The sequence below is a fragment of the Protopterus annectens genome, chromosome 5.part1 (genome assembly GCF_019279795.1).
Source record: "Protopterus annectens isolate FY-2018-M chromosome 5.part1, PAN1.0, whole genome shotgun sequence".
Taxonomy (NCBI): domain Eukaryota; kingdom Metazoa; phylum Chordata; order Ceratodontiformes; family Protopteridae; genus Protopterus; species Protopterus annectens.
The window spans coordinates 174,164,402-174,181,601 of record NC_056736.1 but is presented as its reverse complement, the minus strand read 5'-3'; positions in this window follow the sequence as shown (position 1 = coordinate 174,181,601).

Sequence of the window (17,200 nt, the reverse complement as noted above, 5' to 3'; positions counted from 1 at the left end):
ATGTGGCTGTGGCTGTATTTACATTGGTTGTGGGTATGCACTTTCTAACAGGTATCTGTTACTCTGTGCTGTGATATGCATGTAGAGCCTGCTATAATCGCAGGTACATGTGTAGTCCCCCATACAAAATGTAGTCCAGTGTTGTGGCAGTCTGCCTGTAGTTTGCACAGTGCTTTGTAACATGCATAGCAGTCTAGTGTAATTACCCAGTGTGCTGTTATGTCCAGTTATTTGCAAGACATACTGCTGCCAGGCCACCATAACTGTTGTGTATTTCTGACAAAGCAGTGGGATTCTGTACAGATGTAAGTCACAAACTATTGGGTAGTATGTGGCCATGTGACCTGTGCACCACCAGGTATTATGTGTCAGGACAAACTGGCGTGTGTGCATGCATAAACTGTGTGGGCAAGTGTAGTCCAGTATTTACGTGATATACCCATGTACATGGCTAGTAACATCAACATTGGGAGGCATGGTCCATATGTCTCACATGGATGGGATATGTATACACCTCTGGACTGACCACAGCGTGCCAGATTGTCTACATATATTTGGTCATATCTCTGCTGTAATCCACAGGATCATTACTGTGCTAGCAGTGGTACTGTATTATGATGTTCTTAGGATGTATGTAAGTAGCCAGTGGCGCACATATCAAAAGCAGATGCGACCTCCCACACACAACATGTCTGTTAAGACAATGCCTATTACAGTAGCAACAGTCTACATATATACCTGCAATACATACATGACATCCCCTTGCACTAAGAGGTTGGAACTATTGGTGCTGATGTAGGACTCCACTCCATGTTCTGGGCACACACACACACACACACACACACACACACACACACACACACATATGTATATATTTATATTTATCCATATATCTATATAGATACATACACATATACATATCTACATATATATATATATATATATATATATATATATATATATATATATATATATACATATATATATTTATATAAATAAATATATGTACACACATATATATATATATATATATATATATATATATATAAATATATATATATATATATATATATATATATATATATATATATATATAAACACTCAAATATATACATATACACAGCAATATATGTCTACACATATACAGATATATAGATACATAAGCACCTATAGTTATGGCTATCTACATATATATCAACATAAATAGGTATATCTGAATAGAGATGCATGCAGATATACTTATAGATATCTACAAATATATCAACATAAATAGGTATATCTGTACACATAGGATGTACATATATATATATATATATATATATATATATATATATACATATATATACACACATACATACAAAGAGATCTACAAATGGCCATATATATGATGCACTATACAGATGTGTAGACAGATATATGTATGAATATACATGTGTATGTACATGTAGACATATATCAACATATGTATATGTATATATCCGTATTCCTGTCATGTGTAAATATCACAGTTGCGTATACACACCCCGGATGTATCTCACTGTTGTTGTTGTTTGTCTTTCGGCTTTTCCCGGTTAGGGGTTGCCACAGCTGAACTCTGGTCCGCTAATGATTGGCAGTTGTTTTTTATGGTGTTGAGTTGCCAGCCCGACGCCCAACCTTCAACGAAGGCATGCCCATTCAACGCATGTCTTTCGAAAGCCCAGTCGACCGCAGGGAGGACATGCAGACTCCACACAGAAGGCACTCCCAACCCAAGCCAAGAATTGAATGGGAGAACCTCTTGCTGTGAGGCAACAATGCTACCGCTGCACCACCACAATGTATCTCACTGTATGTATCTGATATGTGTACATTTTGATATAACAACATATGTGCTGCAACAGTAATATCAATAACAAGTACTACACAATTGTGGAAGTCAAAGCAATTGTTCAATACTGTTCTATATGTGTAGTGACAGATATATTGGAAAATCAACAACTGTCTTTGCAGTGGTCATGGCGTAGTGGTTAATTGTTGTGACTATAGTGTACAGTGTCCTGGGTTGAAGGGCTGTGTATTTTGTTGCTGGGCAGAACAAGGGCTGTTGGATACAGAGTGGTTAAGGTGGTTTTGAGTAGCTTTAAGCAAGTTTGCACAGGTTTGCGCAAAGCTAAGTGGCGCTAAACTATGGTTAACTGCATGGGCACGTACACTGTGTAGGCTTTGCTTACCAGTGCGCAAATCTGCTTAGCTGTTATATTGCAGCAATGCTGAAACCTGCTAACATTGTCTTAGCCTTGGTAAGCTGTGCTCACCACCCAGTCTGTTAACATAGCAGGGTAATGACATATGTAATAAGTGTATGTAATCCTATTTACAATATATGTGTCTATGTGCTGTCAATACAGTAGCAAGGGGTGTGAGTGTCATGTCTGGGACACACAAGTATGTAAGTACTGTACAGCACTGTTATCCATGTGAATGTGTTACATAGAAGGGTAGTAACCCAGGGTACGTGCTGTCATACTGGCATGTAGTGTATCATGGCAGTACTACTGTTGACAATACTTTTCCAGGCAAGAGTAGACTGCTAAATGTAGTACTGACAACAAACACACCTGCAGCCATAGCTGGACTCTGAGGCCTCACTGTCGTGTTCCTGGCGTGTGAGCTGTGTCACAGTATATATCCCCTACTGGATAATGATCTGACATGTGGAATGTAACTGTATACTACCGTCTGTACAGCATATGTCAGTGAGGGCTTCCAACATGTAGTAATGGCATACATATTGTTGTCAAATGTCTATCTGTCATCACATTAATCCTACTGCATAGCTACTTGCCAAGCTGATGTCTGTCAGTCCCTGTACAGATGTGCAGATGTCAGGTATCCAGCTTGGATATGTACAGGCAACCTATGCTTGATTGACACTGACATGTCTTCCCAGCTGTGTAATAACTGGCACATATAGGATACAACACTCTGTATGCACCACATGCCACTGGTACCACCAGTACACTACCACAGTCAACAGAACATGCTTGGGTACACAGACACAACACAATCAACTGGATCACCTCAGTGGCCATTTGCAGGAGGCACCCAGAGGATTGGCTGATGCATGTCACTCTCACCCTGAGGGTCACAACAGTGGTGTCTGTCAATAGATTGCTTGCTGGCACATGGCAGGAGGCATGATACCACTGTACACACATCCCCTCAACAACCCATCTCTCCATGGACAATAGCTAGGTACACACCTTTGACCACCTGCAGCGGTGCACCCCAGTACTGAGACATGTGTACGTGTGCATTACTGAGGATAGCAGTGTCTGTGTGTTAGTACACCTGTAGTTGGGAATTCCATGAGGGTCTTCATAACCACTGCAACACCCATTGCCATAGTCAGATGTGGTTACTACTGTATCAGACATGGCATATACCTTGTTATGCTCTTCTCCCTAATGGCTACATGACCCTTGCAGTACCAGCACAACAGTTTTGTACAAATGGGTTGATAGGCATGGGATACCCATTGAGTTCTGGCAAGTGTGTGCATGTGTACATGTCTGTATATCTGTAGGGTACAGCATTCTGAGGCCACATACTCCTATTACAATACACATTGCCACACAGTAGTACAGATAGTGTTGTTGCTGCCCATAGGTGATGAATGACAATGCAACACCCTACTATGCCTGTGGCCATACCTCTCAAGTGTACTTCATTACGAGGAACGCACCTCATTTGGGGTCTTAAAAAGTTCATGTTCCTCGAAATTCCTCAAAGTTCCACATTGAAAGAGTCTGTCACACATTCAGTGTTAGAAAAATGTTTAAGTGAAATCCATGGTAAATTGAAATTATTCATATTAATTCATTAAAGGATCTTCTTTATAAGTAAAACCAGCATATTTTAACCATCCTGTGACCTTCCTAGTTGAAATTGTTAGTACGCCATTAGTATGTGTTCCAAATTTTGCCCATTTGTTCCACATTATGAAGGCAAGTGTTCTTCATTTTGGCGACGGAAGGTTGAGAGCTATGCCTGTGGCATTTGCATTAGATGCATATACCTGTAGTACCACTGTTGGGATATACAATGGGTTGCATGATAGTCATGGGCAATGTGTGATGGCGGGTATGTCAGAGTGTCATCATAGGTTCCAGTGAGTACAATATCCACTGTGGAATGTGGGTGCTGTGTACTTTGTCATTACACAATGGTACACCCGGTATATGTCCCATGTACCACTTTATGGTGGCCACTGTCACCATCAACCATACAAGTAACTGATACCACAATCCAGCCCAGTTATGCATGTGCTGTGTGCAGCCTACCTGTAGCACATTGGACACACGGACAAGTTAGTTAGCACTGATAGGCCCAGGTCCTGGGATGTGTGACTGCCTGTTATGTCTGTTAATGTATATAGGATGGTATGTCACACTATGCATTGTCCATATACAAACATTACATCCCCCCTTACCATACTGTACATGTCTGGGGATGGTCTGCATGTAACATGTAACCTGGAACACACCTCATTTGAAATGCTGTGTGGTCTGTGCAATGAAAGCCATACAGTTCAGTAGCACTACATACCTAGGTATGGGTCTAGTCCCAGTGTTGCCAAGTAAGATTGTGTGTGTATGTGGATGGGTCTTTATTAGGTTGCTGATTATACGTGTCCCAGTGGGTCACCTGTCCATGTGGCACAGGCAAAAGCTGTTATACAAACTTGTGACATGTGTTCAGCTGTACCCTGGATATGTCACAGCCATGGTGTCCCCTCAGTGCCATACCCCTTGTGGAATATGACTGCAGACCATCCTACTGCTGACACATGTACACCTACAACACAAATGGATAACATTATGGAGACCACAATCACCCAGTGTTACTAACACCTATAATGCATAATTGCTGGAAGGCTACACTACCTGACATGTATGCATTAAACATTATTCCTGACAACATGTTACACTGTAGTACATTGGTACACTGTAGTACAGTCACTGTGTGCATCAGAACCATATTAGCCTGTCCATGCATCAATGTTATGGATGACAGAGATGTGGCACAGGTATCATCAAATGCACAGGGTGTGTTGTTGGTTTGCCAGAGGCCAAGGGTGGGCCATATATTTGACAACATGTGTGTGGTTGAGGGGTGTAATTCGTTGAACTGGGTGTGGTGATGTGGTGTGTGTAGGTATGGGGTTGCCCTAGGTGTGTTCGTATAGTGTGTGGGTATGCATGCACACAGTTCTGCCATGTGGCTGCCCTATTTTGGACAGCTGCATACCATACTTGGTGGGGTGTGCAGTTCACCACCTTGAGTCATGGACATGTGGACTGTGCCTGCCAGGCTTCCATGGCCACGTCCAGGTAAAGGCCTCAATGTGCTACTCTCCCCTGATGATGACAGATGTCTGCTGGAACCAGGTCCCTCCTGGGACTGTCCAGGAACACGTGCTCATGGCCTGCTGTGGTATGGTGTGGTGTGGACAAACCCCCCCTGAAGTGCTGGGGCTAGTACTGCCACTATGGGAGCACCCTGGTGTCCAAGCATGTTCACATTGACTGCCAGCAGTTGGTGTTGCTGGCCTACATCCACCCAGCCATCACTGCACTCCCACCACATGTTCAAGCACAGACAAACCACAGTCGATGAGACCCACCAACTCACTAAACCATCTATCCATGACCTCGGTATGAGCACAGAGGGCACCAGACAGTTCATGGAAGTTGTCACCTGCAAATGTGAGATCAGCCCTTTGCAGCCTCAGGCCCTGTCTGGTGTACAGTTCCATACATTCCTGTGCCCCCATGGCAGCCTGAAGCATATGCATGGTAGTACCAGTTGTGGTGCTTCAGCAAGGGGCATGATGACCAGTGGTCCTACCATGATCAGTCTGGTACATCGGCCTATGTGGTGACCTGCAGGACATACAGCTATGCCTGCTGTGACCAGACACAGTAGGCATGGATACCACACTCTCCTGTGCTCTGCCACAAACCACCAACTGTCCCTCTGCTATGGCCACTGGTGACGGGGTATGTATAGACACTGAAACTGTGTGCAGGGTTGCGGTGGCTAAGAGGGGATATCAAATGATGATGCAGTTTCGGCCCCTGACAACTCCACCTGTGCCTCAACAGTACTATCATCATCTTCGGTGTATGTATGGAAACCGACATCAGATTGCATGCAGGTGGGACCCTAACCCACCTTGCCACCTGTGCGGGAAAACAAGAAACACACTTTAAGACCTGTACAGCATTGCATAACAGTGCACTCACACACAGACACACACACACACACACACACACACACACACACACACACACACACACACACACACACACACACACACACACACACACACACACACACACACACACACACACACATTCCACCTTAATACCTACCTGTCCATGATTTTACAGACAGTCCCACGTTTATTCCCATATGTTCCCCATCCTGCATCACACTTGGTAACATACACTCATTAATACCACTCATTAACGTATCATTCCTCTAAATGTCTAGACAAGTGATCACAACACAAGACCTGTTACTCCATTACCTCCTTGGCCTGAGTGGAGTAGGTTTTTCATGGCCTCACTACTGTCATTCAGTGTTCACCCTGTGCATGTCTGGACAGCATGACCATGACCCCTATATGTGAGGGGCTACTACGTTCACTCCATAATGTCATGCACTAGAGTGTCATGTGTAAGTATTACTCAATATATACCAGATATGCTTTTCAATCAACCTATCATGTGACAACTGTAATATATGGATACACTCACTGCTGTTGTTTAGTAATTCCCCAATGCATCTATAGTGCTGCATACTTGGGGTGTCATTCACCTCTCTGCTGAATGTGATATTAATGGTATACCTTGTGTCTACTTTCCCTTTCAATTCATGTTCCATGCTACAGATCTTATTATATTAACAGCTGTCCTGTGATTACATATCAGACAAGTATTCCTGGTGTGTCATGTGTCAGTCCATGTCCATGTACTGCACAATCCCAAAGGGAAGGACTGCTGTATGAACAACCCCACAATCACACATGTGCATACTTGGACACCCACACAAACACACACACACATGCACACACACACACACATCCTACATGCACCAACCTCCCTCCACTCCACCAGATTGAACCTACAGACAAAATAATTGCACACACACACACACACACACACACACACACACACACACACACACACACGCACACACACGCACACACACACACACACACACACACACACACACACACACACACACACACACACGAGGCTGCACAAAGATAGTACACACAGTCCTCCCATTACCCATCTGTTAACATGCATAACATATGGTACACAGCAGCATGCAGTGCAACTATAGTCAATCCATGCTAGCATGCTAGCAACAATATCCATGTGTGTGATGTAAGGGCTGTATTAGTAGGTGAAGCCCCTTCCCTGAAAAACACTGAACCCATGTACACAGTATTGTTGTGCACCTGTTCTGCACCCTGCCATGTACTGTGCACCAAATGTCACAGGTGTACAACCCATTGATGAAGGTGTAGTACTGTGTCAGTTATATCTGCATATCTGCTCTAATGCTCACAGCCCCTATGTTTTTCAGCGATACATACCCGGGCTGTAGTTTTTGAATTAGTCTAATACAGCTCCAAGTAATGGCCAATCAGAGACTCCAGCACAAATCCGAACAGACTAAAAACTTTTTATTCAAGTAACAAAACAAAAAAAATAGCGTGAACCACTTAGCGCTTTCACCTAAAAACAAATCAGGCATCATCAGAGTGGGGAACAATTGTTAACAGACCAACTGTTATAAATGAGTTCAAAAAATCCCGCCCTTAATAACCAACCTATCAATACAAAGTTCTGACCGGATGATGTTAAAAAATGTCGAAAAACTTTTTTTAAAAAAAAGCAGCGTATTGTTAAAACACTCTTACAACTTCAAAACTTTAAGAAACCTTTGTTTGTAAACCTTCATATTTATGCGCACAAAACACATGGAGTTGAAAAAATCTTAATAAATAAAAAACACAATGAAATACTATTGCAATAAAAAGGTCAGTTTAAATAAAAAGATATATAAATATGTACTTAAAAATGTTTATGTTAAGTGAATTGAATGAAAAGAAAAAAATCGAATAAATTAAAATAAAAATTAAATAAGCTCTCCAAAATAAACATCCATACATAAAAATGTATTATAATTCATATAAAAAGAGATCTATATTTCAAAATACTTGCCATAGAAATATTCTCATTAATCCCTGGGGGTCTAGATGCGTTTAGTCTCAATTGCCACATTGTCTCCCTCATCTCTAATAAAACCTTAAAATCACCACCTCTATCATTGTCAGGAATCCTGTCAATAATGAAAAATATAAACTTCTTGAAGCTGACACAAGTCAAACTGTGTAAATACATGGAATTGGTCGTTTTTTTGTTCTTAATGTCCCTGACATGTTCAAGAATTCTTAACCTCAATTTTCTGATGGTCTTCCCAACGTAAAAACTGGGACAACTTAGGCAGGTAGCAATGTAAATAACCCTTTTAGTGTTACAATTACAGTGACCAGGACATTTTATGGTTCTGTAAAATTTGAAACTGTCACATATGGGCCATTGTTGATGAACTTGCATACACTACAGGAACCACATTTGCTCATAATGGAACTTTTGTAAAGCCCATTGTTAGAGTTGTCTCTTTCCAACAACTCCTTCAACTCCTTCAAGGGCGGGATTTTTTGAACTCATTTATAACAGTTGATCTGTTAACAACTGTTCGCCACTCTGATGATGCCTGATTTGTTTTTAGGTGAAAGCGCTAAGTGGTTCACGCTATGTTTTTGTTTTGTTACTTGAATAAAAAGTTTTTAGTCTGTTCGGATTTGTGCTGGAGTCTCTGATTGGCCATTACTTGGAGCTGCATTGGACTACTTTACTGGTTTGCTGCTGATTGTTTACTTGTTTTTTGCTGGCGGCTTACGGGTTTTGGCTTGTTATTGCACCGGCAATATGGAACAGTTAATGTTACAATACATCCAGATTACCAACCAGTTAATTAACCTTTTCCGTGAGAAGGGAATGGATGTTAAGGTTTCTCCACCGGTTATTCCTGTGCAGGAACCATTGTTAACGGACTCTCAAGCGACGCTTACAGACTCCCAAGCAGAGCTATATACATTACATACCCCGCCAGCTTCCAGTGAACAGGGAGTACCTACACACATGGCGAATATGGCTTTTTTGAATTCGGGTACCAACAGACCCTTCAATGGATCTAACCCTTTGCTAAACAATTGCAATGTTAGCAACGATGGGCTGGAAGCTTTTTTAAACCCTCTGGTCACGGACTGGCAAGTTCGAGCGAGGCGTGCTTCTGGACCAGGTACTTTTAAAACACAGTTATCGAATTTTGAAGTCAAACTTAAAAAATTTAAATCATTACAAATGGATAATGTTTTTTTGGCAAGGTCCATAGAGCTAAAACAAGTGCCAAAGGGCTTAAGAATGTTTAAATGACCGAATGTTTTTTCTGCTGGACCGAAGGTTTTAAAGTATTGCTTGACTTTTTTGACCGGATGGGTTTGGAACTGATGAGCATTATTATTTCTAACAATAACAAAACGTTAGAATCTTTGAAGAAAGAATTGGGTGAAATGAACAACAACATTACCAAGGATCTATTGTTTGAAACTAATAAACAAAATTATGATAATGTGTTACACAGAGTTGACAATTTTGTGAGTAAGGGGTTAGATATTAAATCCTTAAAGCTCAACAGGGATAGCGAAGATTATGCCACTCACAAGGTTTACTCCCATTTTAAAGAATTTAAGAGAATACATCGTTTTAAAACCCCTTGTGATGTTTTTTTTTTTTATTTTCACCTGCACCCGTTCGGACTGGTAACCCTCCCGTTCAGGACCAAGGGACCAATGGGCATACCACTGATGACTTTGTGACTGACACTGATGTTTTTGATGACAACGGGGATTTTTTAGACCCTCCCCCATTGAGGCGTTCAGAACGTATTCAGGAACGCAATCAGTTCCCCAGAGGGCAACCGCCATGGAGGGGTCAACCACAAGGATTTCACAACAACAGGAGGAGGTGGTCCCATTCCAATTACAGACCTTAGTTACATCACCATGTTTTGGGAAAAATGTGATGGATACTGTTATTGGACAAGACTTGATATATTGTACAATTGGACATTTCCCAGACAATATTTTAACTTACAATATTGGTTCTAGTAGAGTAGGTTCCAGTTCTGACAATGAATTGATTTGTAATATGGTGAGAATTAACAATGTATGTCTTTATAATTTCACTGATTTGGAGTTGACTGATAACCACCTGTCCTTGTTTGGAAAAGGGTTCACCTTTGTACCCAGCTTTAGGAATGAAACAGCGAGACTTTTGGTTAATCTTAGGTTGTATACAAGACAGTTGAATTTACAAATGTACTTTTTTAAGAACCATAACTTGTATGAACAAACATTAGGGCCAAAAAGAAAAAGTACTTTTATTCCCCCGGCTCATCCTTGTATACACACATTTGAATCTATGTGTGAAGCTCAGATTAGAAGGTTGAGCAAACTGGATAATCATTTACCAGACAACATGACCATTGGCGAAAAGTTTTGTCTACGACAATTGACCATTTCGAACCAATTTAGAGTCATGAAACTGGACAAGGGTGGGGGTGTGGTTATAATGTTAGCGATTGATTATTCTAACAGAATGACCATTTTACTGAATGATGCCAACACTTACAACAGGGTATCACGTAATGAGATGCACATGGCATATTCCAAAATTGACTGGCTTTTGTATGAATGGCTTATGGACGGGGTTATAGATCAAGATGAATATCACTATTTACAAGTAGATCACCCGGTGATGCCTACAATCTTTGGTATACCTAAAATCCATAAGAGCCAGAACAATCCACCTTTTCGTCCAATTGTTTCGGCCACAGGCTCTAAGACTGAAGCCATGGCCTCGTATGTTGATTTTTACTATAAAAACATTTCCAATTTTTTCCCACACATTCTGCATGACTCATGGCACTGTTTAGATGTTATCAGACAGCAACATTTTGATGAGCCATTTATTATGGTCACTATTGACGTTATTAACCTTTTTACTGTAATACCTCAGTTAGAAGGCCTGGTTCAATTTAGATCTTGTTTAGAAAACAGAGGTGGTTTACATACTGTTAAAAGATCACTTTTTGTTGATCTTATGGAACTTATTTTATCAAATAATTTTTTGGCTTTCGAAGGTGAACTTTACAAACAAGTCACGGGAGTTGCCATGGGGGCAAAATGTGCACCTATCTATGCCAATTTGGTACTGGCACAATGGGAATTAGACAAAGTTTTTTCATCATCATTTATGCAACATGTGAAATTATATCTCAGATACTTGGACGATATATTGATTTTTTGGAGGGGCCAAACAGAAATTATTCATACCTTTATTGATTATCTTAACAACACCACAAATTTTTTGAGATTTACTTTTAAGGTACATGGACACTTGTAACTATTTAGACATTTTATTGCACACCAAAGAAGAACAACGTGAATTAGTTATTGAGTCAAATATTTTCCGTAAAGAAACTTACTCAAATAATTTTTTACACTTTCAGAGTTGTCATCCACTGTTTCAAAAAAGAAACGTTTTTAAGGGTCAGATGGTAAGACTGTCTAGACTGATTAGTACTGATGACCATTATGTAATGGAAACCAAAGTCCTAATGGACATGTGTAGACAAAGAGGTTACCCCTCAGACCTTTTAGATAGAATTAAAGAGGAAGTTGATGTCAAAAGACACTTAACATTTAAGCCAATAGGAGGCCTACCTAAGGTTAACCATGAACAGGGTAATGATATATTTTCTTCTGTCCATGAGAAACACAAGAGAGCCATGATACTGCCTTTTAATGGCCACTCTGATACAATTGTCAATATTTTGAGAGAAACATGGCAATACACGATGGATAAGGAAACCACACAGATTATAGGGAACACACCTCTTATTACATATAGTAGGGGGCCGAACTTGAAGGAGTTGTTGGAAAGAGACAACTCTAACAATGGGCCTTACAAAAGTTCCATTATGAGCAAATGTGGTTCCTGTAGTGTATGCAAGTTCATCAACAATGGCCCATATGTGACAGTTTCAAATTTTTACAGAACCATAAAATGTCCTGGTCACTGTAATTGTAACACTAAGAGGGTTATTTACATTGCTACCTGCCTAAGTTGTCCCAGTTTTTACGTTGGGAAGACCATCAGAAAATTGAGGTTAGGAATCCTTGAACATGTCAGGGACATTAAGAACAAAAGGACGACCAATTCCATGTATTTACACAGTTTGACTTGTGTCAACTTTGAAGTTTATATTTTTCATTATTGACAGGATTCCTGACAATGATAGAGGTGGTGATTTTAAGGTTTTATTAAAGATGAGGGAGACAATGTGGCAATTGAGACTAAACGCATCTAGACCCCCAAGGATTAATGAGAATATTTCTATGGCAAGTATTTTGAAATATAGATCTCTTTTTATATGAATTATAATACATTTTTATGTATGGATGTTTATTTTGGAGAGCTTATTTAATTTTTATTTTAATTTATTCAATTTTTTCTTTTCATTCAATTCACTTAACATAAACATTTTTAAGTACATATTTATATATTTTTTATTTAAACTGACCTTTTTATTGCAATAGTATTTCATTGTGTTTTTTATTAAGATTTTTTCAACTTCATGTGTTTTGTGCACATAAATATGAATGTTTACAAAGGTTTCTTAAAGTTTTGAAAGTTGTAAGAGTGTTTTAACAACACGCTGCTTTTTTTAAAAAAAAAGTTTTTCTACATTTTTTAACATCATCTGGTCATAACTTTGCATTGATAGGTTGGTTATTAAGGGCGGGATTTTTTGAAATCATTTATAACAGTTGGTCTGTTAACAACTGTTCACCACTCTGATGATGCCTGATTTGTTTTTAGGTGAAAGTGCTAAGTGGTTCACGCTATTTTTTTTTTTGTTTTGTTACTTGAATAAAAAGTTTTTAGTCTGTTCGGATTTGTGCTGGAGTCTCTGATTGGCCATTACTTGGAGCTGCATTGGACTACTTTACTGGTTTGCTGCTGATTGTTTTCTTGTAATTTGTGAGTGCCTGATGTCTGGTTTACAGATCTCACCATCAGTGGAGCATGTATGATCAATCCAATACTATTAAACTGACAATCATCAGACCATACCATGGTTATGGGGAGTGTACACACCCATATTGATATGATGCACCCTTCCTTGATCTGCCATAGGATGACATCACCACATATATTAACAGTACATGAGCCTGATATGTGACATATGTCCTGTACATTCACATGCAGTGTCTACAAAATGTGTTAGGTGTGCAAATGTTGACCGCGATGCATATACTCCATGTGTGCATATGTGTGCATGCTCTTATCATGATGGTTTGTTGTACCTATTGTTATATGTAATACAGCAGTCACTATTCCTGGCAGTGGTATACTAGCATGGGCCATCTGCATTTGCCAGTGTATGGTCAGTCTGTCCTATACTTGTCCTCCAACTCTGCATGATTGCAAGGTCTACTCATGTGCACATCCCTTGGTGTTCACACACTGCTGGCACTATTGCTGTGGGGGTAGGGTTACATCTGCCACAGTTCCTGAACCTGACTGTGTGCAGATACAGCCATTCTTAGCATCATTAGGATCCTTGCTGCAGTCCACTGGTGTATCATGCTGACACACCCTCCCCACCTTCAGACTTTTTGCAGATGCATAAAAAGTATGGCCTACACATGTGTGTCAGTTTGCAGTGTCCCATACACTGAACACAACGTGTTACAGCCTAGTCCCAGCTAATAATGTGGACCACAGTAATATGTTATGCCATAGTGTAGATCTGTAACAGTTGCCATTGCAATACTGGTATGTACACTGTTATTGCAGTGTATAAGGGTGATGTTTCACACATGTCCCTGCTGTAGGCCATGTGTCCCACCATTGTGTTAATACCTGTGGACACATTTCGCAATGACAGAATGTTAGTTATCTTGCAGGTGTCTGACATACCCTTCCGATACCCCATCATTGTCAGCACTGTGATGCAGTGCATTTAACAGCAACAATACGTGAACATGTACAGCATGCATTATGGGTAGGTGTGTTAGATGTGTGCATGGAATATACCATAGCCAATACATGCCCGATTATTGGCAAGCATCAACATAAACCATACTCACCAGCTACAGGCTGCTGCCTTAGTGGTATACCAGAGGGACCTAGATAAGAATGTGAGAGATGCAATGTCAGTGGCCACACCTGTGGCATTGCTACAGGGTGGGTGCAGCATTACAGTACATCAACAAATACAAACTATATATATGACAAGTCAGATATGCTTGATCTACCTGTCAACCCAGGCCACCTCCACAAATATACTTGCCATCCTTCCCCATATTCCCATTCCCTACTTCACAGACAAGGGCAATGTCGTCCCAACAAGGGGTTCACATGTGACATACCAGTCCATGTCATGTTGCACACACTTACAGCTGTATATATATATATATATATATATATATATATATATATATATATATATATATATATGTGTGTGTGTGTGTGTGTGTGTGTGTGTGTGTGTGTGTGTGTGTGTGTATTGCTATGTGTGCTGTTCCCTCACACATAGCATGCAGCACTATGGTGGTAATATAGGGGACATGTATTTGCATACATATATGTGTGTGCGTGTTTGTATATATGTAGACATACATACACACACACACACATTTATATATATATATATATATATATATATATATATATATATATATATATATATATATATTATATATATATATATATATATATATATATGTAATATGTAGACATATATATATATATATATATATATATATATATATATATATATATATATATATATATATATATGTATATATATATATTTATTTATTTATATATATAGATATATATATATATATAAACACATATATACAACATAATATATATCTATACATATACATATATATATATATATTTAAAAACTTTCCCAAACTAAGAGCAGCAGGCAAGATGCTAGTTTCAGTCAAAGTTCACTTCCAACAAAGGATAATCCAATGACCAAGTAATAAAAACATGAAGATGTTATTTAAAATGTAAGCGCTTTCTTGGACTCAGTGTTCCGCTTCATCCGACATAGTAAAATGTAACTGATCCAGTATATTTAAACAGCCAGCTTATTAATCAATTAAACAATTAAACAATTAATACATAAAGATTTAAATCTGTACTAAATCACTTCATACTAATAAGTGTAAAAGAAATGAGATTAAAAATAGATATAAGATGGAATATATATATAAAAAACATAAAAAATGTCTATATATATAAATATAGCTCAAGGTTAAATTCCATTTATCTATAAATTCAGTGTTTAAGCTTCCTAGTTTTCAATATGGGTCTCAGCGAAACAGTTTCATTCAAACCCCTACCACGATGTGCACCTAGTCTGAGGATCCATTGTATTTCAGCTTTCTCAGTCTCAGTAGTGATATCACCTAGTCTATTATTTTCATATTGAACTTGTAAAATTTGAAATAAAAATACATGATCCTTTCCCATCATCGGGGTGTGTTTTGCTATAGCGCTATAGTCCTGACCTCTGTTAGTACAATATAAATGGTCTCTGATTCTCTCCCTCAAGGACCTATTTGTCTTGCCCACATAATATCTAAAGCATACCTGACAGTGAGCTATATATATCACATTTCTAGTCTGACAGTTGCCATTGACTCTAAGTGTCCACAAATGTCCAGTATCCGGATGTCTATAGAAACGGGACTGGTCAATATGCGGGCACTGGGCACAACTGCCACATTTCTTATGGCAACTGTACTATCAGTGCATGGCTACATCCATTTGTGTTTCTGACTTCATATTCCTGACTAAGGGTATGCAGCAGACTATCCTGTAACACCAGAGACTTGCTAAGTGTATGACAACACTGTTCCAGTCTCTGTCTTCCACCTACATAACAGGCTTTGTCCATTTGACATGCTGTCAGGGGTTGTTATGTACTGGCCTGTGAGTATGTCATGCTGCCATTATTTCACTGCTGTTGTGGCCCTCACACATATTGTGGAGTTTGGTCCATATATGTGTGGGCTTCATCTGCACAATATATGTGTGCCTTTATGCAGTCCAGAGGCCAGTGTATGTAACAGTGGTATATGGCCTTGTATATCATGTCTATGGGGGAGTACTCCATAAATAACCTTGGCTGTTACAACATCTGAGGGGTATCAGGGGAAACCTGCCTTAAGTTACCTGGATGTACATTACCATACAATTCACCTTGGGTAAATGCAGGCCTACTGCTTCCTGCCATACAGACTGTTCTTTGTTTGTCAGTGTGATTGACGTTTGTCAGTGTGATTGTGATGGTTTCAGTCGTGTCTTGTTAAGTAACAGATACATCCCATTGTGTCACCTGAGGTCTTTACCCCCTAAGGATTATGTACAGAGTGTAGATAGAGGCTGCTGGACTATACATCGGCAATGATTGATTGATTGCTATCCTGTGGTCCAGTTTGTCTTTACTGTTGTACTACATAAAGGCATTGGCCTGGACAGCAACATATGTAATGCTTTCTGGAATACAGTATTAATTTATCTGTTTGAGAGTTGCATAGTCTGTTTATATGTATTTCAGAGTCAAAACAGCTATATGAGATGGCATATACAACTATAATAGTACACAAATAAAGCTTTCTCAAGTATGCAAACCTGTGTGTGGTATTATATCCTTTGACCTCTATGTATATATATGTTTCAGGCAACAATTGTTTTTTGTATAGGTGACTCATACAGTGTCCACTTGGTAAGGTGGCAATTGTAGGCATACCGGCTGTTCCATATGGTGTGTACCGACTAAATATGTATCTTTCTCTACATATCTCTGTGTGTGTATGTGTAGTTACATTTATATCTATAGAGATGTATATAGATATATATATATATATATATATATATATATATATATATATATATATATATATATATATATATATATA